General features: G+C 38.0%; 1 protein-coding gene across 3 annotated transcripts in view; it reads left to right on the top strand.

Annotated features, from left to right (window-relative positions):
• Positions 1–26,419, top strand: part of LOC134730628 (putative uncharacterized protein encoded by LINC00269) — a 556,641-nt gene that overhangs the window by 16,620 nt on the left and 513,602 nt on the right. The window contains exon 1 of one of the 3 annotated variants that reach the window (XR_010112526.1): positions 1,059–1,343. The exons of the other annotated variants lie outside the window; for them this stretch is intronic. The gene's annotated coding sequence lies outside the window, so the exon portion shown is untranslated. Of the gene's footprint in view, positions 1–1,058; positions 1,344–26,419 lie in introns of those variants that run through there. 3 annotated transcript variants of the gene reach the window in all.

Here is a 26,419-nt window from a genome sequence, read left to right as displayed (position 1 = left end):
TTAAAAAAAAAACCCTCAAGGAGAATACTCATGTAAGCCTTGAATCAAGGTGAAAAGAATGGCACAACTGGAGAAAGAAAGTATATGCAAGCCTGGGGGCCAGAGAGACTCCTGGGCACAGCTCCGCAGGGATTTGTCTCATATAACACTCTTAGTCTGTGGATTATAAGCCACCAATATGGAATGAAGAATATGAGTTTCATGAGACCAGGAAAAACTTTCCAGCTGGATCTTTTATGCTGATTAGTCACATTGCCAAGCTAGTAAACATTTAACCAGTTACACCAGGTGTAAGCGATCAATAAACAAGTTGGTCTTGGGTGTAAAGTATAAAATGGGAAAATTAAACAGCACATTATTAATCGTTAGTTAACCCACTTGTTTTATCTTGGTCCCAGACTTTTCTAGGCATCTCCAGTTGTTAAGCACAGAGCTGTCCCAGTGTAGCTGTCACATAATGGTATGGTCAGATAATGGTATGCAGTAAATTTTAAATAAAAGAAAAGAAACTGTAAAAAAAATTGCACTCTTCTTTATAATCTGCATTCTGAAGTACTTAAGCAGAAGAATATAGATTCTGTGATTTACTTTAAAACGAATAGAGCTTGATGATGGGGAGATGAGTAAATACAGGGTTAAAAATAAATAAAATACTTGTGGTAAATTTAGGAAGTGAATGTACTGGTGTTTATTTTAAATTCTTTCAACTTTGCTGCATATTTGAAGATTTTTATAAGATTTTGGAAAAAATCTGTAAATGCAAAGATTTATTAAATGTTCTATAACTAAAAATTTTGACCTAGGAAAAGGGATTGCTCCAATAAAAATATGAGTGAAACAAAGTATGTTGTCTTCTCTTTTCTACCATTCTTTGTTTCTTGCTCTTTGTGATGGTTAATCCTTTGGATTGAAGGATGCAAAGTATTGTTTCTGGGTGTCTCTGGGTGTTTCTGGGTGTTGCCAGAGGAGATTAACATTTGAGTCAGTGGACTGGGGGAGGAAGACCCACCCACACGTGGGTGGGCACCATCCAATCAGCTGTCACCTTGGCTTTAAGACAGAAGAAGGCGGAAGAAGCTGACTTGCTGAGTTTTCCGGCGTTTATCTTTCTCCCGCGCTGGATGCTTCCTGCCTTTGAACATCAGACTCCAAGTTCTTTGGCTTCTGGACTCTTGGACTTACACCAGTGGTTTGTCGGGGCTCTCAGGTCTTCCGCCACAGACTGAAGGCTATACTGTCAGCTTCCCTACTTTTGAGGTTTTGGGACTCGGACTGAGCCACTGCTGGCTTCCTTGCTCCTCAGCTTGCACGCGGCCTATCGGGGGACTTCACCTTGTGAGCGTGTGAGTCAATTCTCCTTAATAAACTCCCTTTCATATATATATCTATCCTATTAGTTCTGTTCCTCTAGAGAACCCTGACTAATACACTTTTCTTTCTGCCTCTTCTTTGCTTCTAGGTACGTAAGAGCTTTTTGCTCATCACTGAATATCTCTATTAAGATTTCTTTCAGAATTACTCTAAAACCAGTAAACTGAATAGGTGAATTACACTAAGATGCTATAATTATAAACAAACTCTTAATGAGGTCTAATCTCTGCAGTTGAATAGTACTGTCAAGTATGTATCTATAGAATTATAAGGAAGTTCCATTTTTCTGAGATAATTTCAATTTAATTGCAAAAATAATGTTCACGTAGGAAAGTAATTCACAAGACGATGATGAATTTTATAAACGCAAAACTCAGTGGTGTATCCCAAACAAATTTTGTTCTAAAGAAGGTGAGAATATGCTCAACTGGGAGAGCAAGTAAAAGTTTCAAATTGAAGGTGGATCTTAAAGGATGAGTGGGCTCTCCATACACGAATATAGCCTTCTAGGCAAGAGGAATGAAATGAGAAAAAGGACAGTGGTCTGTCAATTTACTACATATTTTTTTGAGGATAATATGGAGTTCATATTGGAGAACAGTGATTTGGCAGAAATTTTTGAATTCATTTTGGCTATATTCGAAGGCAGAATATTCAATATATCTCCAAGGAAAGTGGAAATGTAAGACTGTATCCTTGAGGCCAGTATTAGAGGGGTAAATGTCCCATGTAGCATTGAGTGTGATTTCATAAATCAAACAAGAATGTGTTTCATTACCTGATTGATGTACACCTTACATAGATTTAAAAAGCATTTTTATGGAACAAATTACTGACAGTGTATGTGATCTCACAGGGAGAACTATGTACAGAGTACGGCAGAGATACTCAGAAAAGAAAAATACATGGTGAAGAGCTAATATCTGAAACTTGAGAGGAAATCCCCCTAAAAGCACACACCCAAGTGGTGCAACAGATAGATATTTCTGGCAGGGCAATGTTTATTGGCATCTGCATGTCAACAAATATTAATGTCACATCAGTCAGAATTGACATTATTAAAATGTCAAAAAGTAACATGGTGGTGAAGCTGTGGAGAAAGGGAACACTTATACACTGTTGGAAGGAATGTAAATTTGTTCAGCCACTATGTTAAAGCAGTTTGGAGATTTCTCAAAGAACTTAAAACAGGACGAGCATTTGACCTAGGAATCCCATTACTGGATATATATCCAAAGGAAAATTAATCGTTCTACCAAAAAGACCCCTGCACTTCTATGTTCATCACAGCACTGTTAACAATAGCAAAGACATGGAATCAACCTAGGTGCCCATCAATGATGCACAGGATAAAGAAAATGTATATATACACCATGGAATACTACACAGCCATAAAAAAGAGTGAAACCATCTCCTTTGTTGCGACATGAATGCAGCTGGAGTCCATTATTCTATGCAAAGTAATGCAAGAACAGAAAACCAAATACCACATGTTCTTACTTACAAGTGGGAGCTAAGCATTGGGCACACATGGAGCTAAAGATGGAAACAATAGGCACTGGGGACAATTAGCAGGGGTAGAGAGGGAGGGTGGCAAAGGCTGAAAAATGACCTAAGTATTATGCTCACTACTTGGGTGATGGGATCATTTGTACCCTAAAACTCAGCATCATGCAATACACACATGTAACAAACCTGCATATGCACCCCCAAATTTAAAATAATAGTTGAAATTATTTAAAAAGCCCAAATAACTTATTTCAACTATTACACACACACATGCGTGCACACACACACACACACACACATATTTATTTAAGTACAGGGGTACATGTACAGGTTTCTTACATAGGTAAACTCATGTCATGGGCTTGTTGTACAGATTATTTTGTCACCCAGGTGTTAAGCCTAGTACCCATTAGATATTTTTCCTGATCGTTTTCCTCCTCCCACCCTTCACCCTCAGGCCCCAGTGTCTGTTGTTTCCCTCTATGTGTCCATGTGTTCTTATCCTTTAGCACCCACTTATAAGTGAGAACATGAAGTAGCTGGTTTTCTGTTCATGCATTAGTTTGCTAAGGATAATGGTTTCCAGCTCCATTCACGTCCCTGCAATGCACATGACCTCATTCATTTTTATGGCTGCATAGTATTCCATTGTGTATATGTACCACATTTTCTTTATCCAGTCTACCACTGATGGTCATTTAGGTTGATTCCATGTCTTTTCTATTGTGAATAGTGCTGTAATGAACATACACATTCATGTATCTTTATGGTAGAACAATTTATATTCCTTTGGGTATATACCTAGTAATGGGATTGCTGGGTCAAATAGTAGTTCCCTTTTTAATTCTTTGAGGAATTACCACACTGCTTTCCACAATGGTTGAACTCATTTACACTCCCACTAGCAGGATATAAGTATCCCCTTATCTCCACAACCTTGCCAGCATCTGTTATTTTTTGACTTTTTAGTAATAGCCATTCTGACTGGTAAGAGATGGTATCTCATTGTGGTTTTGATCTGTATTTCTCTAATGATCAGTGATGTTGAGCTCTTTTTCGTATGCTTCTTGGCCACATACATGTCTTCTTTTGGAAAGTTCATGTCCTTTTACCATTTTTTAATGGGGTTTGTATTAGTTCATTTTCATGCTGCTATAAAGACATACCTGAGACTGGGCAATTTACAAAAGAAAGGTTTATTGGACTTAGGGTTTCATGTGACTGGAGAGGTCTCACAATCATGGCAGACGGTGAAAGGCACATCTCACATGGCAGCAGACAAGAGAAGAGAGCTTGTGCAGGGGGACTCTCCCTTTTTAAAACATGAGTCTCATGAGACTCATTCACTATCATGAGAACAGCTTGAGAACAGCACGGGAAAGACCTGCCCCCATGATTCAATTACCTCCCACTAGGTCTCTCCCACAACACGTGGGAATTCAATATGAGATTTGGGTGGGGACACAGCCAAACCATATGGGGGTTGTTTGTTTTTTTCTTAGTTGTTTTTTTTCTTATACATTTAAGTTCCTTATGGATGCTGGATATTAGACTATTGTCAGATGCACAGTTTGCAGAAATTTTCTCCCATTCTGTGGGTTGTCTCTGTTTACTATGTGATAATTTATTTTACGGTGCAGAAGCTCTTTAGTTTAATTAGATCCCATTTGTCAATTTTTGCTTCTGTTACAATTGCTTTTGGTGTTTTCAACTTGAAATCTTTGACAGGTCCTATGTCTAGAGTGGTACTGTCTAGACTGGCTTCCAGGGACTTTATAGCTTTGGGTTTTACATTTAAGTCTTTCATTCATCTTCAGTTGATTTTTGGATAGGGTGTAAGTGTTAGAGGCATTGAAACCAGAATGACTCCATCTTGAGTGAGCGCCAGGAAAATGAGGCTGGGACTTGCTAGGCTACATTCCAGAAAGTTAGGTATTCCTAGCCTCTAGGTGTTTATGGTTAAGGGAGCAGATGGATAATGTTTGCTAAACAGATCCAGACTTAGGAGTGTCCTAATACCTCAATATGTTAAGAACAAAGGCATTCCTAATTTTGCTTTAAAGGTAATAATACTAATTCTTGCAAAATATAGTATTAAGAAAATTAATCCTTTATCACAAAGGCTTGTATCACAGCACATCTCCCCATGACCTTTTTTTTAATCCTACATATACGAGTAGTGTACTTTGGGTGGACGCATTTCTCCTCTTACTTTCAGGAACACCCTACTCTTTCTACGGAGTAGCTGTTCTTTCACCGCTTTACTTTCTTAATAAACTTGCGTTTCCTTTGCACTGTGGACTCACCCTGAAATCTTTCTTGCGCCAGATCCAAGAACCCTCCCGTGGGCTCTGGATTGGGACCTCTTTCCTGTAACATAAGGAAGGGGTCCATTTTCAATCTTCTGCATATGGCTAAGAAGTTATCGTAGCACCATTTATTAAATCAGGAGTCCTTTTCCTGTTGCTTGTTTTTGTCCGCTTTGTTGAAGATCAGATGGCTGTAGATTTGCAGCCTTATTTCTGGGCTCTGTATTCTGTTCCGTTGGTCTATGTGCCTGTTTTTGTACCAGTAGCATGCTATTTTAGTTAACGTAGCACTGTAGTACAGTTTAAAGTTGGGTAGCATGATGCCTCCAGCTTTGTTCTTTTTGCTTAGGATTGCCTTGGCTGTTTGGGCTCCTTTTTTGTTTCATATGAATTTAAAAAAATTTTTTTTTCTAGTTCTGTGAAAAATGTCATTGGTAGTTTCATAGGAATAGCATTGAATCTATAAATTGCTTTGAACAGTATGGCCACTTTAACAATATTGATTCTTTCTATCCATGAGCATGGAATGTTTTTCTATTTGTTTGTGTCACCTCTGATTTCTTTGAGCAGTGTTTTGTAGTTCTCATTGTAGAGGTCTTTTGCCTGCCTAGTTACCTGTATTCCTGGGTATTTTATTCTTACAAACAGTAAATATTAATGGACTTATCCATCCATTAAAAGAAATGGATTTTCATATTACACCATAAACTAAACTAACTCTAGGTTAAAAATCACATCAGTGAGCAAGACAATCTAGAAAATCTGGGAGAGAAATGGGCAAATGTATTTCCAGGCCAAATGCAAATAAAAATAATGTGGAGATCTTGACTTTAAGATATTAAACAAAATGCAATTTAGTCCATCAATTATTCAAAGAAGAAGAGAAGGCCCTTTGTAATGCTAATATGAGGAATTTAAAATGGAGATATACAGAAGTAGCTGAGAAAATATAGAAGACGAAAGGAGAAAATATCCACTTACTGCAAGCGAATGAATTTACCTTTCTTAGTCTATGACAGATCAAACTGGACAAAATTTAAGGCTATGATGAAATAAATAACATAATTTTAAAAGTTCCTTTGATTGGTATGTACCAAACTTTGATCCCTGAAAAATAAGAATAATGGATTTTTTTAAGTGTCCTTGTTGCATTTATGAAAATTAACCATTTAAAAGCTCATGAAGCAACCTCAAGAAATTCCATAAAATGTAAATAGTATAGAAAATTTCTCTGATTGAAATGTGGTAAAAATAGAAAATATAACAAAACCAGAAAATAAAAAGGTATTTCTGTCTGGAAATTAAAAGAAACAAACAAACAAAGCAATAACTTTTAAACTTCTCTAGAATTAATATACAATGCAACCTGGAATTGTAGAATTCCTAGAAAACAATAAAAACATTACATTGAATAACTATGGAATTCACTGAAGGAGTGCTAAAAAGAAATGCACAGACTTAAATAGTTATATAACAATAAAGAAAATTTAAATAAAGTTATGAAGCATCCGAATCTAGAGATTATAAAATAACCCCAAAATGCATTCAAATACAGAAAAAATGTAAAATAAATATGAAAGCTGTTTGTTTTGAGAAAAAATGGGATTAATCACTATTTAATCCACTGATAAAAAACAAAATGCACTAAAAACAAGTGACAATAGGTAAAAGCTCAGAGAAACAGAGGAAAATTTAAAAACTCATTAGATACCACTTAACTCAGATCGCTCCATAATAGTATAGAGAGATAATCCTCAATACAAACAGCTACTCTTTACTCCATTGTGTAGGTAGACATATTTTATTCAACTGGCCTCCTATTGACAGTAGTTTAGGCTTTCCAGCTTTTTGCTATTATAAATAGTGCTGCAATGAATTGTTTTGTGCATATGTCTTTTTATGTTTTTGCTAATAAATATCTGGTCTAGGTCTCTAGAATTAGAATGACATGTTCAAAAGGTTAAATGCACATGCAATTTTGCTAGATATTACTAAGTTCGCCTCTAATTTTTTTTGTTTTCATGAGAAGTATATGAAAATGACACCTACATCTTTTTTGAAGAAAGAAACTATACCAACTGACTCTAAATCTAATGTAAGAAAATAAACAAGAATAAATAGAAAAACTTTGTAAAAGAAGAGCAATGAGGATAGAATAAGACATATAAGATTTAAAACATATTGTAAAGACTTACTAATTAAATTAATGTGATAGAGATCCATGAAATAGAATAGAAAGTGCAGAAATAAGTTATAATACTTAAGGAAATTTAGCATATGGGTAAGATTGTTTTCATTAGGGAAGAAGAAGGGTTAATCAATAGAGATAGCTGGACAAATAATAACTATCTGGTAAAAATAATGATGGATTTATATCTCACAACGTCTACTAGGATGACATCCAAATGTCTTAAGAGACTACATGTAAAAATTTGAAATCATATGTACTCAAAATAAAAGAATTTGCTAAAAATATTTGGAGTGGAAAATTTTAATTGAAAATGCAGATGGCATAAAAGAGGTTTGAAAATTTAATTATCTAAAAAACACGTGAATTGCCTTTCAAAAAATAACATAAGCAGAGTCAAAATATAAAAGATTAATTTGGAAACCGTATTTTCAGCTCTTCTATGCTGAAAACACCTGGAGAAAGACCAACCATCAGGTCTAATTTTCCACTGGAATGTGTTGCTCTGGACATGCCAGGTGTTTACATCTGGCACTCCTTCTAATTGGGCTGGCATCTTTTGCCACTGGCTGGGAATCGTGCCAAATAGATTGTTAAAATTTTTGAATGTCAAACTTTCTAATAACTCAGCAGAGAAAAGGACAAATAATATGAACAGACAGTTCACAGAAAATAATGCAAAGTGGATATTTAACATACGGGAAAATTCTCAACCTTATAAAAAAAGCTTGTTGAATGCCTATTTTTAATCTATCACGTGAGCAAAAAATGGAAAAATCTGAGATATTTTGAGCTGGGCTCTGGGAACATGGGTTCTCTCATCCATTTCTGGTGAGGGTGTAACTTGGTTCGATCTCTGGATGGCAGTTTGCTAATTCTTGTCAAAATTACAAAGACAAATAGAATTTGACAAACTCATTGACTTCTGGGACTTTATTGCTCTAATATACTTGCACATCCAAATGTGATTCTTAAACAAGGTTATTAATTGGATAATTATTTGTAGTTGGAAAAGCTTAGGGACAACCTAAATGTCCTCTAAAAGGGTACTAGTTATGAAATATAAGTTTTCAATACAATGCAATGATGTCCAACTGTAAAATACAACAAATTTCTGTAATATTATGGAAAGATTATTCAAATACTTTGTTAAATGAAAAGTGTAAGTACACAGGACAGTGTGCATGGCATGCTGACCTGGTGTATAAATGGTAGACAAATATAGAAAATAATGTATGCTTTTTTATTTTATATGCTTGAAGGAAATTTGGAAAGATACACAATAAAGTGGTTACCTGGTGAGGATGGTTGGGGGAGGTGTGCTGAACAAACAGAGCAGAGTAGTGGCAGGAATTCCTTCCCATTCATAACTTTTCTTTACATTTTTAATTTTTAGAAACGTGAAATGCACTAGCTATTTAATTATTAAGTGAAAAAATAAGAAGAATATAGAATAAAACTATAACTATTGAAGAAGTAGAAAAATATATCTCACTGCAGAGATTGCAGTCTATTTTGCTTGCTCTTAAGATTAGCCCTGGCTTTCATCTAAATTTTTCCAGGGAGTGAGATTACTCTTTTCCCTCTGGTCACAGGAGAATCTCTCCTTTGTACAAACCATAGAGCTATTATCGACTAGTAAAAGGCATTTTCTTATCCTCATGCTAATCTTTCCCTATGAATATTTTGATATTTGTAACCACTCTGGACATGTTCTTCCACTTCAACTAACTGCAGGAACTGGGTATCAAAATTTGGTTGTGTTCCATTCACTTGTTATGTCATAATTTCAGGCTCCTCTTCCTACAGCTTGCTTTATTGGATTTCATCATTGTCGATCACGTTTGCTTCCTGACCACTGTCTCTGGCTCTTGACCTAGAGTTCTTTCTTTCTTCACCAGTCCCTTGGAATTAGTGATCACGTTTTTTCTGGACACCTGGGATTCTTAATCTTGATCATTGATCATCGAAGCATTCATTGGGATGCTTGATCATTCGAGCTTATCTTTAATGGGAAGACCCACTTTTTGTTTGTTTGTTTGTTTTTGTTTTTGTTTTGAAGACAGTGTCTCCCTCTGTTGCCCAAGCTGGAGTGTAGTGATCTGATCATGGCTCACTGCAGAGTTGACCTTTCAGGCACAAGTGATCCTCCCAGTTCAGCCTTTTGATTAGCTGGAACTACAGGCACAGGCCACCATCCCTAGCTAATTTTTTAGCCAGGCAGAGACAGGGAGAGAGGGTTTTGCCATATTGCCCAAGCTGGTCTTGAACCCCTGGGCTCAAGTAATCCACCCACCTTGGCTTCTCAAAGTGCTGGGATTACAGGCATGAGCCACTGCACCCTGTTTCATGCGCGTCCGTGTGAAGAGACCACCAAACAGGCTTTGTGTGAGCAACATGGCTGTTTATTTCACCTGGGTGCAGGTGGGCTGAGTCCGAAAAGAGAGTCAGCGAAGGGAGATAAGGGTGGGGCCGTTTTATAGGATTTGGGTAGGTAAAGGAAATTACAGTCAAAGGGGGTTTGTTCTCTGGTGGGCAGGAGTGGGGGTCGCAAGGTGCTCAGTGGGGGTGTTTTCTGAGCCAGGATGAGCTAGGAAAAGGACTTTCACAAGGTAATGTCATCACTTAAGGCAAGGACCGGCCATTTACACTTCTTTTATGGTGGAATATCATCAGTTAAGGTGGGGCAGGGCATTTTCACTTCTTTTGTGATTCTTCAGTTACTTCAGGCCATCTGGGCATATACGTGCAAGTCACAGGGGATGCGATGGCTTGGCTTGGGCTCAGAGGCCTGACATTCCTGCCTTATGCTAATAAGAAAAATAAAACAAAATAGTGTTGAAGTGTTGGGGCGGCGAAAATTTTTGGGGGGTGGTATGGAGAGAGAATGGGCAATGTTTCTCAGAGCTGCTTCAAGCGGGATTAGGGGCGGCGTGGGAACTTAGAGTGGGGGAGATTAAGCTGAAGGGAGGTCTTGTGGTACGGGGTGATATTGTGGGGATGTTAGAAGAAACATTTGTCATATAGAATGATTGGTGATGGCCTGGATACGGTTTTGTATGAATTGAAAAACTAAATGGAATAACAGAAGGAGAAAAACAGGTATAAAAGGTCTAAGAATTGGGACAACTCAGGATATCTGATTAGAGAGTGCTTAAGGAGATTCGGCATAGTCCTGCCAGCAAAGATTATTTATTTACTTCAAGAGTTAAGAGTGGCAGTTTGGGGATAGCACCAGGAGATATCAGCTGTGATGGCTTGGAAAAACAGTGTAAACCGGCAGTGTAAACAAGAGCAGGGCATGTATGAGTAGTTGAGAATGGTGAACAGGAGTATGACTAGACAGAAAATAGTAGGGATAACAAGTTTTTTTTTTTTTTGGGGGGGCACAGTCTAAGTTGGTCTGGTGTCTGGAATGGGACTGGGGCCTAATAGAAAGGAGCGTCTATACAGGAGCTTAAATGGGCTGTACCCTGTAGCATTCCGAGGACAGGCCTGAATTCTGAGAAGCGAAAGTGGTAAAAGTATTGTCCAGTCCTTTTTAAGTTGGTGGCTGAGCTTGGTGAGGTGTGTTTTTAAAAGACCTTTAGTCCATTCTACTTTTCTTGAAGACGGAGGACCATAAGGGATATAAAGGTTTCACTGAATACTAAGAGCCTGAAAAACTGCTTGGCTGATTTGACTAATAAAGGCTCATCTGTTATCAGACTGTATTGAGGTGGGAAGGCTAAACTGAGGAATTATGTCTGACAGAAGGGAAGAAATGACTGCGGTGGCCTTCTCAGACCCTGTAGGAAAGGCCTTTACTTATTCAGTGAGTGTCTATTTAGACTAAGAGGTATTTTAGTTTCCTGACTCGGGCATGTTGAGTAAAGCTAATTTGCCAGTCCTGGTTGGGGGCAAATCCTCGAGCTTGATGTGTAGGGAAGGGAGGGGGCCTGAATAATCCCTGAGGAGTAGTAGGATAGCAGATGGAACACTGAGAAGTTATTTCCTTGAGGATAGGATAGATTTCCACGATGGAAAGGAAATGAGAGGTTCTAAGAGGTGGGCTAGTGGCTTGTACTATAGCATAGCCTGCCTTTGCTGGTGTGTGACGATTAGGCCTGGTGGAACCACCATCAATAAATCAAGCGTGATCAGGGTGAGGAACAGGAAAGAAGGAAATTTGGGGAAATGGGGTGAATGTTGGGTGGATCAGAGAGATACAGTCATGGGGGTCAGGTGTGGTATCAGGAATAATGTGGGAGGCCGGATTGAAGTCTGGGCCAGGGACCACGGTAATTGTGGGAGACTCAACAAAGAGTGAGTACAGCTGAAGGAGCCGGGAAGCAGAAAGTGTATGCGTCAGGTATGAGGAAGAAAATAGATTTTGGAAGTTATGAGAACTGTAGAGAGTGAGTTGAGCATAGTTTGTGATTTTGAGGGCCTCTAAAAGTATTAAAGCAGTGGCAGCCGCTGCATGCAGACATGAGGGCTAGGCTAAAATAGTAAGGTCAAGTTGTTTGGACAAAAAGGCTACAGGACGCGATCCTGGTCCTTGTGTAAGAATTCCGACTGCACAGTCCTGCACTTCGGCTGTGTGTAATGAAAAGGGTTGGGATGAGTCAGGGAGAGCTAGAGTGGGAGCAGTTTCTAAAGCTGTCTTCAAGGAACGGAAAGAGGAGTGGGGAAAGGATTTAGGATCTATGGGGTCAGCCAGGTTTCCTTTTGTGAGTTTATATAATGGTTTTGTTAGGATGGCAAAACCAGGTATCCAAAGGAGAAAGTATCTAACCATGCCCAGGAAGGAAAGGAGTTGTTGTTTTGTAGAAGGGGTTGGGGTTTGAGAGATTAGTTGGACACGATCGGCAGGGAGAGCACGTGTGTTTTTATGAGAATTATGCTGAGATAGGTAACAGATGAGGAAGAAATTTGGGCTTGATTGAAGTAATGGGGGCTGTCTGTGAAGCTTTGCGGCAGTACAGCCTAGGTAATTTGCTGAGCTTGATGGGTGTCAGGGTCAGTCCAAGTGAAAGCGAAGAGAGGCTGGGATTAAGGGTGCAAAGGAATAGTAAAGAAAGCATGTTTGAGATCTAGAACAGAATAATGGGTTGTAGAGGCAGGTATTGAGGATAGGAGAGTATATGGGTTTGGCACCATGGGGTGGATAGGCAAAACAATTTGGTTGATAAGGCGCAGATCCTGAACTAACTTGCAAGGCTTGTCTGGTTTTCGGACAGGTAAAATGGGGGAATTGTAAGGAGAGTTTATAGGCTTTAAAAGGCCATGCTGTAGCAGGCGAGTGATAACGCTTAAATCTTTTTAAAGCGTGCTGTGGGATGCGATATTGGTGTTTAGTGGGGTAAGGGTGATTATGTTTTAATGAGATGGTAAGGGGTGCATGATTGGTCGCCAAGGAGGGAGTAGAGGTATCTTATACTTGTGGGTTAAGGTGAGGGGGATACAAGAGGAGGACGCAAAGGAGGCTTTGGATTGGGAAGAAGGGCGGCAATGGGATATAGCTGTAGTCCAGGAATAGTCAGGGAAGCAGATAATTTAGTTACAGTGTCTCAGCCTAATAAGGGAGCTGGGCAGGTGGGGATAACTAAAAAGGAGTGCTTAAAAGAGTATTGTCTAAGTTGGCACCAGAGTTGGGGAGTTTAAGGAGGTTTAGAAGCCTGGCCGTCAATACCTACAACAGTTATGGAGGCAAGGGAAACAGGCCCTTGAAAAGAAGGTAATGTGGAGTGGGTAGCCTCCGTATTGATTAAGAAGGGGACGGGCTTACCTTCCACTGTGAGAGTTACCCGAAGCTCGGTGTCCGTGATGGTCTAGGGGGGTTCCGAGGCGATCGGGCAGTGTCAGTCTTCAGCCGCTAAGCCAAGAAGATCTGGGAAGGAATCAGTCAGAGAGCCTTGGGCCAGAGTTCCAGGGGCTCTGGAAGTGGCTGCCAGGTGAGTTGAACAGTCCGATTTTCAGTGGGGTCCCACACAGATGGGATGCGGCTTAGGAGGAATCCCGGGCTGCAGGCATTCCTTGGCCTGGTGGACAGATTTCTGGCACTTGTAGCAAGCTCCTGTGGGAGGAGGTTCTGGAGGAACGCCTGGCTGCTGTGGTTCAGGCGTTTGGAACTTCTTGTGTGCTGGAGATGTGGCTGGGGTTTGTCTCACAGTGGAGGCAAGGAATTGCAACTTTTTTCTGTTATTGTACACCTTGAAGGCGAGGTTAATTAAGTCCTGTTGTGGGGTTTGAGGGCTGGAATTTAATTTTTGGAGTTTTATTTAATGTCGGGAGCAGATTGGGTAATAAAATGTATTTTGAGAATAAGATGGCCTTTTGACCTTTTAGGGTCTAGGGCTGTGAAATGTCTCAGGGTTGCTGCCAAACAAGTCATGAACTGGGCTGGATTTTTATATTTGATGAAAAAGACCCTAAATGCTATCTGATTTGGGATAAAGAAAAAGGAGCATTAACCTTGACTATGCCTTTAGCTCTAGCCACTTTTTTAAGAGTAAATTGCTGGGCAGGAGGGAGAGGGCTAGTCATGGAAGGAAACTGTAGGCCGGACCAGGTGTGAGGAGGGGAGGTGATAAAAAGGATGGAGGAGCAGAGGCTGAGGAAGAATTGGGACCTAGCTCGGCCTTGTGAGGAGCAGCCTGGGGAGGAAGGGAGGGGTCAGATGGGTCTGTAGAAAGGAAGATTAGAAAGACTCAGCGACGCTTGGGGTTGGGACTGAGGGGACAGGTGGGAGGGAAAGAAGGAAGATTTGGGATGAGTTGCACTGGGCACAGAGACTAGGAAGGGACTGATGTATAAAAGGATGCCTGGACGTCGGGCACCTCAGACCGTTTGCCTATTTTATGACAAGAATTATTTAGATTTTGCAGGATGGAAAAATTCAAAGTGCCATTTTCTGGCTATTTGGAACTACTGTCAAGTTTGTATTGGGGTCAAGCGGCATTGCAGAAGAAAATAAGGCATTTCGGTTTTAGGTCAGGTGTGAGTTGAAGAGGTTTTAAGTTTTTGAGAACACAGGCCAAGGGAGTAGAAGGAGGAATGGAGGGTGGAAGGTTGCCCATAGTGAAGGAAGGAAGCCTAGAGAAAAGAGAGAGTGGAGAAACGAAGGGAAGGGGTTCGGGGGTTCTCACCTTCCAGAAAAGTGGGAAAGGGTTGGGGTGCAGAGATAAGAGGTTGGGGTGCGGAAATAAGGGATTGAGGCACAGAGATAAGAGGTTGGGGCATGGAAATAAGGGATTGGGGTACAGAGATAAGAGGTTGGGGTGTGGAAATAAGGGATTGGGGTGCAGAGATAAGAGGTTGGGGCTCGGAAATAAGGGATTGGGGCACAGAGATAAGAGGTTGGGGCGTGGAAATAAGGGATTGGGGGTTCTTGCCCTGTAGAAAAGTGGGACTTACCGCTAAGGGTGAAGGAGAAGGGGTTGAGGGGTACTTGCCCCTCTCCCAGAAAAGCAGAGAAGGGGTAGAGACAAGGAGAGAAGGGGTTGAGGTACTTGCCCCTTCCCCAGAAAAGCGGGACTTGCCGCTAAGGGTGAAGGACCAAGGCAGGCGTCTCTGCATGGTCTGACACCCTTGAAACGTGGGTGTATAATCAGAGAGGCGTCCCTGCAATGATTAAACACCAAGGGAAGGCTGCCTTCCCAGTCCATGACTGGTGCCGGAGTTTTGGGTCCATGGATAAAACGTGTCTCCTTTGTCTCTCCCAGAAAATGAAAGGAATTGAAATTAAGAGAAGGGAGAGATTGAAGAGTGGAAAGGAGAAAGTGGTTGAGGGACAGTGAGAGAGGTTGGAGAAGAGAGTAAGAAGAGGCCGCTTACCTGATTAAAATTGGTGAGATGTTCCTTGGGCTGGTCGGTCTGAGGACCTTAGGTCATAGGTGGATCTTTCTCATGGAGCAAAGAACAGGAGTACAGGGGATTGATCTCCCAAGGAAGGTCCCCCGATCCGAGTCACGGCACCAAATTTCATGTGCGTCCGTGTGAAGAGACCACCAAACAGGCTTTGTGTGAGCAACATGGCTGTTTATTTCACCTGTGTGCAGGCGGGCTGAGTCCGAAAAGAGAGTCAGCGAAGGGAGATAAGGGTGGGGCCGTTTTATAGGATTTAGGTAGGTAAAGGAAAATTACAGTCAAAGGGGGTTTGTTCTCTGGCGGGCAGGAGTGGGGGTCGCAAGGTGCTCAGTGGGGGTGCTTTTTGAGCCAGGATGAGCTAGGAAAAGGACTTTCACAAGGTAATGTCATCACTTAAGGCAAGGACCGGCCATTTACACTTCTTTTGTGGTGGAATGTCATCAGTTAAGGTGGGGCAGGGCATGTTTACTTCTTTTGTGATTCTTCAGTTACATCAGGCCATCTGGGCATATACGTGCAAGTCACAGGGGATGCCGGTGGCTTGGCTTGGGCTCAGAGGCCTGACACCCTGCCCCACTTCTTATTTGATGAAAATAAGGTTGCATATCATATCTGCAGGTAAGAAGTGCTGTACAACCACTCAGTTGAAAACCCAGTCTATATCTTCACCTTTATGTACGTTGGTTGATTTAATACATATTCAGTATTTCATTTTAAATTGATGGGCTATCACATTTTTTTATCATCATAATCCTGAAAGTAATCAGGATAGATAAAAAGAATAAATACTGTGGTAGTGCACTTTTCCCCACATATTTATTTTATCTCAAAGGAAGAGGAAGAAAATAATTTCTTTTCTTCCTACTGTAACGCCAAAGGTTCTTGCCTTAGCCACGCCAAAGAATTGGTGTGGTGGCTGCCTAAGGCGAGTGATGGAGACACAGACCAAGAGAAAAAAAGCTGTAGGCTTTATTGAACAGAGTGACAGTACAAAGCTTCCATAACATGGAAGGGGTCCCCAGCAGGTAGCAAGGGTTAGATTATGCAGTTGCCTTTTAAACTCTTTAAGGTGGGAAATACCTGCAGGGGGAAGATGTTACCAGAGCAAGAAACAAAGACAATTAACCATTTGTGACTCGTTTTAGATCTTGAGGAAAACAGGAATTGCAACTTAGGTTTTATCTACTTTATGACCTTACAGTGGCATGGCAAAGGAGACAGGATCTTACAGGACTTTACAAAGGATGTTTACAAGGAATTGGAATTAGGAGCATAGATAAGGTCCACTGGTCACAGAAAAACGGGCTTTTAACATTCCTTTTAGTTTTCGGGGAGGAGGAAGGGAGAGAGGGAGAGAGGACACAGGGAAGCTTACAGCAAAATTTTCGCTCTTTGTAGCTCTCTTGGGGAAGAAAACACAGGCACAAATCCTGGTGTTAGGAATATTTTAAGCATATATCTTCGATATTATTCATCCAGGACCGAAGTAAGTCCTGATGCAGGAAATGAATGAGTTTCACAGATTTCTGAGCCCTTACTCGACCCAGGAAGCCCAGCTGGCCCCTCCTTTCACTACCACACCCAATTTTCCCAGCTGAGTGTCCTATTATTCCCTGAGGGGATGGACAAACATTTGGACAAGGAAGACCTTGATATTTTCCTATATTGTCATTTCTTTGGGAAAATTTTTTATGAATTTTAAATTATATCCTCTTTCTTTCATAGTTTCCTATACTTTTGTAATCAGAGTTTAAAATTAAATACCCATGGGACTTTATAATGCACATCAATCATCTTTTTAAGACATTTTAAAAGACATTTATCTAACTTCTGTGCAGTCATGGCCCATATCTGTTGGTTAACTTTTGTATCCCAGTGGCAGGCATGTGCCCAGGCACAAAGCACAAGCATGAATGAACACACAAATGAATGCATGAGTGAATGGTCTCTGAGAATCTGTCTGGGAGGGACTGTGGATAATGATGTGGAGGTAAGAAAAAAAAGTCCTTCCCTTCTTTTAAAGTTCCAGTGCCTGATCAGACTCAGGAAGCCCAATGTGAATCTTAAAACTTAGTTGAGTTTCCAGCAGAAGTGTTGTTTTGAAAATCTTGTTTAGTTGTATTCCCACCCTCGGAAGGTGTCATAGTCACAGTGGTGAGCATGAACTAACTGCAATGTGAAGGGATCCAAGACAAAACTGGAGTAACCTGTAAATAATATTTTGGTGGCAGGGTAGGCATGTCATCACATGGTCCTCAAAACCGGCAGCCCTTATACTTGAGCAAGCATCAACATCTTCTGGAGGACATGTTGAACACAGATTTCAGGGTTAGGATTAAGTTTTTGTGGAGATAAGACCTGAGGATTTGCATACCACTTTCTGGGAATTATTGGTGGAAAATTGAATAACTGCTTCCTCTGTCATTTTCTGCATGTTCTCCCTTCTACCATTTCCTTTAGAATCTTGATTCCTGGCGTATATATATATATATATATATCTTGCATTTGTGTGTGTGCTTGTATATACATATACAAGCACACACATATATAGTAGTCTGGGATTCTAAAATACTCAGCTTTTATATTAAAGAGTCCAGGAAGTAAGAAAATTTCAATAAGCCAGTTGAGTCATCTGCACAAATAGAATTATAGTTCTGAGTCATTATTCATTGTTTTATGGTTTCCCAGAATGAGTATTCTTCAAAAGTAATCTTTAATAGGGGTGAGTAATCCATTCTTGGGGCTTGGCAAATCTGTGTGTGACTTCTGAAAGGTTAGCTTGGGGGAAGAAAGTTTCTAAATTTTCCTGTTTGTGGTATATGTTTTCACTCTACTACTACTACTGTAGTTATGTTTTTTGATTATTATTATGAAACCAATGTTTAAAGGAAAGTATAAGAAAAGAATATGAAGAGAAAGGATAGAAAGAGAGAGAGAGAGAGAAAAAGAGGGAGGCAAGGAGAGAGATGAGAGAGAGTCAGAGGTAAAATAATACCTAATAATTTGAGGTATCATCAAAGGATGCAAGTAGATAATGACAAAAGAGAAAATTTAAATAAATATACGAAAATATATTTGAACTCAATAATTAATAAACGTGTTAAAGACATAATAAAATTCTAGTATTTAATGTGTTCTTTAAGAAATCAGCAACAGTTTCAACAATGATGTTTCTTCATATAGTAGAGGGCACAGCAAAATAGAAATTCACAGACATTGTTGCAGAATATATACTATAAAGAAGGTTTGAATGATTTGTTTTAAAAAGTAAATACTACTCTCTATATTATAAAGTGCCATGTTAGAGGGTCAAGTGTTCAAAAATCTTCCTGTCGTATTTATTTTCCTTTCTATCTAGATTTTGCAGTTCATGGCTGTACCCACAAGGCCTACCCTTCTAACAGGTTAGATGAAAGAATATGGTCATGGAATGGTGAACTCAAATTATGAGCTTGGTGTTGGAAGACAGTCATTAAAGTATTCTGTTTAAACAAATGCAAGGGGCCAAGATACAAATCCGGAGCCAGATTTATATTTTTGGACACAAAGAAAAGATCACTTTTTTGTGTGGCTGCCTGTCAGAGAGAGAATTGATTGGCAAATATCAGAAACATTTTACTAATTTAAACCAAATAAGACGAAAATCCACTTGAGTCAACAAAGTATGAAACACAATATTCTTTTCATTTTCATTTCATTCAAATCTCCTCAGTTTCCCAAGCATCAGACATGTAGCTTTCCTGATGACCTCTCTTGCCTTTAAGGAACTTCAGAAATGAGGCTTCTATACTCTATTAGTACCTGTATTGAATTAAAATTTTATGTACTCAGGTGTGATTCTGCCTTTAAAATATAAGCTCCTTAAAGGCAAAGAATGCATCCTAATCATCTTTTGTATGCACAGCTTAACTCTGTAGTTGTGACTATTCTCTTCTTTCATACTATGGTAAAATCTTTAAACTTCTTTGACCATCTGATATACTCCCACAGTTTCAACCATCAGTACTACAGAGATGATTCTTAAATCAATTTTGTTTTTGTATTTTTGTTTATTTTTGTTTAGCCTTCACTGTTTTCCTAAGTTCCAGAGATATCTCCATATATCTATTTTGAAATTTACACTTGCATATCCTGCTGCTTTCTCATCTATAACATGCCATGGTCTGAACTCCCTATCTTCCTCAGAGCCTGACAGAAATCTGCTTTGCTACCTCTGATAACTACCATAGTCAATGACATCATCATCTTAGAAAACTTAAGGAGACTTTTGCACACATTCGTTTGAGTTTCAAGAGAGTTGAGTGATACAGATAAGCAAAGACATTTACCATCACTATTTTACCATCAACAAGATCAAATCTCAAGGAAATTAAGATGTTTGCCAACAGTCATGGTGATTATAAATGGAAGAACTGGACAGGCGTGGTGTCTCATGCTTGTAATCCCAGTACTTTGGGAGGCTGAGGCGGGAGGATTATTTGAGTCCAGGAGTTTGAGACCAGACTGGGCAACATAGGGATTCTCTGTCTCTACAAAAAATTAAATAAATTAGCTGGGCATGATGGTGGATGCCTATAGTCCCAGCTATTTGGGAGGCTGAGGCTGGTGGATCACTGGTGCCCAGGAGGTAGAGGCTGCAGTGAGCTGTAATTGTGCCACTGCACTCCAGCCTGGGTGACAGAACAATACCTAATAATAATAATAATTATTATAAAAAATAATAAATGGTAGAACTGAGACTCAAACTCAGGTTTGTCTAACTTAAAAGGAATGTAGTTTTTTTTTTTTTTTTTTTAAATCTCTGATTTCAGAATCATGGACATAGGCTTGACAGGGTTTGCTTACTCACTGTTTATGAACTAAGAAATGAAAAAGAAACATTTTCTCTCTTCATTCTTCTTCATTCTCCACAACTGGTCAGTTTCCAGATGCTTTTGTTTTATCTCAGCAATAGTATCTCCTTTCCACATCAGTATCTCCCTTTCCTTTCAGCTCACATTTCCTTATTTCACCTCTTTATTCCTGTTAGTATTTATTACAGTAGCTTTATATTCAGTCTCTCTTACTCTGGTATCTCCTGAGTTTCAAGTCAGGGCAGTGATTTTTCATTTTAATATCTTCAGACAGACTAACCATGAATCCATAGAGTGCTTGATAGAATTTTTGAGATAATTTTTACTATTGGAACTCAAAATGAAAATATTTTGCTAGGAATAAGAAATAATTATGTAATATATGATGGGTTAAAACATGGCAATATTTATTCACCTAACCTACTTAAAGGATAAACTTTTTTTTCTTTCAGAATCAGGAGCAGGTGTTACAATTAAAATGTAGACAGCATATTATAAAATGTATTGGTAAAATGGACATGGTCCCAGCTATTTAACTGTGTGTTGCTTATGTAAATCCACCTGCTGTTGAAGTCAGATAAGTCTTTATTTGCATTTATATTCTAACATTTACAAAGAGACATTATTTACAAAATTTTGTATATTATATCCTGAACATATGGGTATTTATTCTTGGCCGTTATACCCGTTGTACATGCATATGTGGTTTTTTTAGGCCAGGGAAGAACATTAGAGAAGGAAAGAAATTTGTCTGAGATAGTGAATTAATACCAATATGTATGAGTGTTTACTATATTCTCAAAAATGTGCTAAAAGCTTAAGGATGTTATCTCATTTGATCCTCACGATAAACTTATAAAATGGTTACTCCAATCCCCATTTAATAGATGAGGAAACAGAGGCTTAGTTAAGTTCAATATATTGTCCAAGGTAATTCAACAATTAAATGATAGAGTAGGATCTGAAAGCCATCTGAGTAGATTGCTTTCTGGTTGCAGGTCACAGGAGGCAGCAAGCATTCCCGCAGTAGAAAGTTATATTCCAGTGTGGGGACTGAGTTTCAGGGGGGTGAACCCAGTCTCTAGAAGGCTTGCTAACGTCACTCTTGCCCTCCTAAAAGTGGTCTAGAAGTATATGGCAAAGATTTTCAAGCTAGATGCTAAGTCCCACCCATGGCTTTTGACACAATTCTGACTATATTCATTAGTAAGGGGTTGGGGCATACAATTAGTTACTTATCATATTAGTTTTCCATTGCTACACAATGTATTACCACAAACTTAATACCTTAAGTTTAAGTTACCTTAAGTCTGCTACTTTAATAGCTGACAGTTCTGTAGGTGAGAACTTTAAGCGTAATATAACCCATGTGTCAAGAACATACTAGATCAAGGTTTCTGCTGGATGTCTTTATATCTGGAGCCTAGGGTCCTATTTCAAGTGCATTCATGTTGGAGAATTCAGTTCTTGTGGTTTTAGGACTAAGGCTGGCTCTCTTGCTGGTTGTCAGTCAAAGCTTATCTCAGCTGGAAGAGGCCACTCTCAATCTTTTGGCACGTTTCCCTCCACCTTTGAAGCCAGCAATAAACAGTTGCTCTTATTGAGTCCCTCTCATACTTTAAATCTCTTTGGTTAAGAAGAGCCTCCTCCCCTTTAATGGCTCACGTAAATAGATCAGAGTCACTGCATCAACTTTATTAAAGTCAACTGATCTAGGATCTAACTACACTGCAAAATTCCTTCACAGAAGCACATAGATTTGGTTTGAATAATTAGAGGAAGGCATGTATATATCAGGAAACAAGGGTCTTAGTATCTTCTCAGAACTCTGCCTGCTATACTTGTCCAGATTCCAGTATCTGAGGTGGCCTTCTGTGTATTTATATGCCACATTTATGTGAGCCATCTTTCCTCTTAAACTCTACTTTTTTTTCACCAAAAATTGTGCCAGGTCATATGTTTTTCTTTTCTCTTCATCAGTCCAGCCTATCTGGCTGTGGCTATGACATTTTGCCCAGAGCTTTACCTTGAATGCTGTTCTGCATAGAACTAAATATTTTTTCTTATAACCTTAACTGATGCCTGGAATATAGCTTTAATCTCATCACACTGCCTAAAATCATAAATACCCATTGAGTGTTGGCTACACTGCAGGCCCTGAGGGCACAGAGATAAATCCACAGAGCAATTATTTTTAAAAAGTTTATAGTCTAGAAGAGGACATAAATGGAAAATAATAGTTGGCCTTATATTTTTAATACTATAACAGAGATATTTATATGGTCTAGTGAGAAAAAGGAAAGAGCATAACCTTCAGAGAAGTCTTGTTGAAGTGCCAGGTAAACTAATTAATTGGGGTAGTGTGTTCCACTGAGACAGAGAGAGATACAATGAATGACTCATTAATGAAACTGCAAGATATTTGGTATGGCAGATACATAGGGTTAAGGAGTACTAAAGTGAAAAATTCAACTTGAAAAGTAGATAGGTAGGACACTAATGATGTGAAGGTTTACAATTTACCATGAAGATATAGAAGTTTTAAATACCTGCATACCAAATACTATAACAAATATCCATCATAAGGCAGGAACTACATGAGATGCAAAATAAAATTTACAGATAAACTGGAATGGTAAAATATTTAAATATATCACTCTCAGTCCAAGTCAAGTCAAGTATATAAAAAATAATAAAGATCTAGACCTGTATAATATAAACAATACAGTAGATTTCACAGATATTTTTTAAATTAACACCCTAATACGAATAGGGTACTTTCTTCTCAAGAAATGTAGAAGAGTAAACAAAGCTGATCACATCTTAGGTCTTGACTTGTTATTTCTAAACTCTTGTATTGTGACATTGTGCTCTTGATCTATATAGAAGATTTCTTCATTAATACTGTTCATTAGTGGCAATGTAGTTAAGCAGTCTTTTTATCTGTTTTTGTGGCAATATTTTTCTAGTGAATACTCCTAATTTACTGTTTGTTTTTCCGTGTTGTCTTCTCTGTGTTCAACTTTTTTTTCTTTAAATATCCTTGGATACGCATACAATGGTCATTTAAAAAATTTAACATGGATTTGGTAACATGAGTTTCCCCTAGATCAGCCATTTTTAAGTGATTCACAGGACTGGAATGGGGCCGGAGCTATATGAGAGGCTAACCAGAATAACTGGAGTTTTACATCTGAATACAGAGTGTTATGTCTCTCAATGCAGCCTTTTTCCTTTTTGAGTTTCACCAGTAGAATGCTCCTTGAAGAGATGTATGTCTTCCTCCAAGATAAATATGGCATGTAGAATTGCATATACCACTTATTTTCAAGAAAGGTGCTCTGTAAACTTTTTCCGAAATCCAAAGGCTTGGAGTTTGTGCTTCTGCTTCTGGGTTTTGCCATGGAATGATGATTTGCGGAGAGGATAAGGAGAACACCTGCCTTCTATCTCACCTTTTATAACTATAAATTTAATTTTATGACTTGGATTCCTATAGCATTTCATCCACTTTTAAAGATATTTATCACTATACGAGTTGTTACAGTGAAGTATCTCACTTTTTATTAAGTAATAAGCAGACTGCTTTTTTCTCTTAATTGATAGAGATTATTTAAAAGTAAAAATCCTGGACATAAAATATATAATAGTACATTGAGATTTTATGCATAGTAGGCTCATAATAGCTATTTTGTGATAAATATATTTTTCCCATATATGTAATTTAGAATAAAATTATAAATTTTAACAATTTTCTTTAATACTTATACATTTTGTTATTATATATTTATAGTGCCAAATATTTTTTATTGAAAGGAACTGGCATCACAACAATACATTTTTTTGTTTTATATGTGACACAAAGCATATTTTGTTAATTAGACTGGAAAATATTCATTCCACATAATAAGAAAGTGACAATAATTAGGAAAAATGTTAGTTTATATTTTAATCATCTCCAAATCAACATTGTCACATGTATTTATTTTGTCACAATCAAACTAGAAGTAACATTAACTAATTTTCACCTATCATAATTAGTTATTTCTTCTCAATTCTCAAATTCTCTCATTATTTAAAGATAAAGCAGTAGAACATATTAGTAGATTTGAATCTCTCAGTAGGCTGTAAATTCCACGTGAACAAAAATTATGTTTAGTTTACCTGTCTTTGTACTTATGTCAGGGTACTTCGTACAAAATGTGTACCATAGAGCGATGTAATAAATATTTGTTTAATGAATTTATCATTTTTACAATTATAATTGCTTCTGGTTCTTATTTTTGCTACTTGATGGTGACTTTTTTAGGAAACGAGGAAAACTCCTGCCTTTATTTTGATGTTTCAGAAATAGAAATGTAATCTTACTAGTTGAATTTTATAGAACCTTATTTATTTTTAAAGACATTTATAACCATAACATTATTGTATTTAAGTATTTCTTTCTGCTTCTTCATTAGTTCATAAGAAGAATCTGGGTCCCTTTTGTCTTTTTTTTTGACAAAAAGAGAGTATTTAGAAATAAATTGGATTTGAAATGATAATACTTTAAGATATGACCAGTCAGAAATTGTGTTAAAAATTGAATATTTCAAATATATTGCTATTTATCTGAGAAATTAGAGGTGTAGAGATGTTATTAGAACTCCAACTTTCTTCAGCAAATATCCACTTATTCCAACATGTTATTCTAAGAAATTCTGATAGACAATAGATTCTCATTCTTTTTCAGAAACGTTGCTTAGGTATTCTTTGGTTTTTATTATATAGTTTATCCTTGTTACTTTTATTATGATGCCTTTTGGTGATTGTTCATAAGCCCTATTTCTCTTTCCCCTCTCAAGTATGAAATGGGCAAAGGTTGCTGTCATAACTCAAATCCTCTTCCAGGCTCTGCTTTTCTACATAACAACCTTTTGTTGGGTTCTTAAAAAAATTCCATCAGTTTTGAAGAATTCAGACTGTTGCCTAAAATCTATATTTACTTTCTGCATTATCTCATGATTTGACCCAAATTTACTTTACTTGACATATATCATCATAATTTGTGATATGAGGTAGTCACTACTTCTTTGTTTTATTAGAAATGAAGTTGTCTACTTAATTTTGTTTTCATTATATAAATATTGCTTTTAGTTGATTGCTGAGAGGTTAGGGTAAAATCAATTTTACTCTACCATCTTTCTCTGAAAATATGTAAGCAATCTAATATACAAACGGACTTTATTTTATTTCATCTTACACAGGTATAATGCAGAGTAACAGAGAAGACCCATGGGAGATGTAAAGAGTAACTGCCATGGGTGTATGAAGATTAAATATGCACTGGTGATAAATTCCCCATGAATAAGCTATGGATGCACAGGACAGATATTTTGGTGGGATTCTTGTAGATTGCCACTTTAGATTATCCATAGATTATCTATAAGGTCCCATTTCCATGCTTTTATTCTATTATTTTATTATTTCTTTTTCGTGATGTTGTTAGACATAGGGAGTTCTAGATTAGTAAATGAGTAATTCAAAGCAGTCTAATAAGACATTTTCTCTTAAGTAATTTTCAGCAGAAAAACAGAAGAAATACACATCTTTTTTCTATGAACTGTGTAATAACGCAAAAATAAAAGTAATCACTGAAAAATGAAGGAACAAGTAGATTAAAAAATTTACAAGCTACATTGAGCTTTAAAGTGATGCGTAAATACTGTGCAGGTAGCGATTATTTATATAATAGCCTGGATCATTTTATCAGCGTTTAACCAGCTTTCTTCTTAAAATTGTAACTACTAAAATGAATTTATAGTACAAAGCAACTTGCTATAGATACATTCAAAGAAACTTTCTTGGAGTATTTAAGAGCACCAAACCAAACAAAGATAATTAATAAAAAGGTTCAGCACTCTGATCTCAGGGGGAAGGAAATGGGGCAGGATATACTTGTGCTCTTAAGCTATTCTAGGGAATTCTTTAGAATGTTCTGTGAGCATTACTCTGTGCTTCAGAATAATATGTTGCTGTACTAGCAACATCATCTTCATAAATTTGCACCTTTGGTGGCTAATCATAAGGCTTCATTTTTCTGAAAGTCATAACTCACATCAGCCTGCTGCACTGAGTGAGATAACATTATTTTCTTGTTCATGGAAATAAAATTCTACAAGTGATTTACTGATGTGCTAATTACCATTTCCAGGATGAGCTAGGGAATACTGTGGTTTCTCAAATCGTTTCTTGCCTAAAAATACATTTATATTTGCAAAAAACTCTGAAGCATAAAATGGTGTTAGTCTTGTGGATTGTTGCCAAACATGGTAGGCAATATCCTCATAATTTTTATT

This window comes from Pan paniscus, chromosome 5 (assembly GCF_029289425.2).
Source record: "Pan paniscus chromosome 5, NHGRI_mPanPan1-v2.0_pri, whole genome shotgun sequence".
NCBI classification, from domain to species: Eukaryota; Metazoa; Chordata; class Mammalia; order Primates; family Hominidae; genus Pan; species Pan paniscus.
This window is presented reverse-complemented; position numbering and strand designations above follow the sequence as displayed.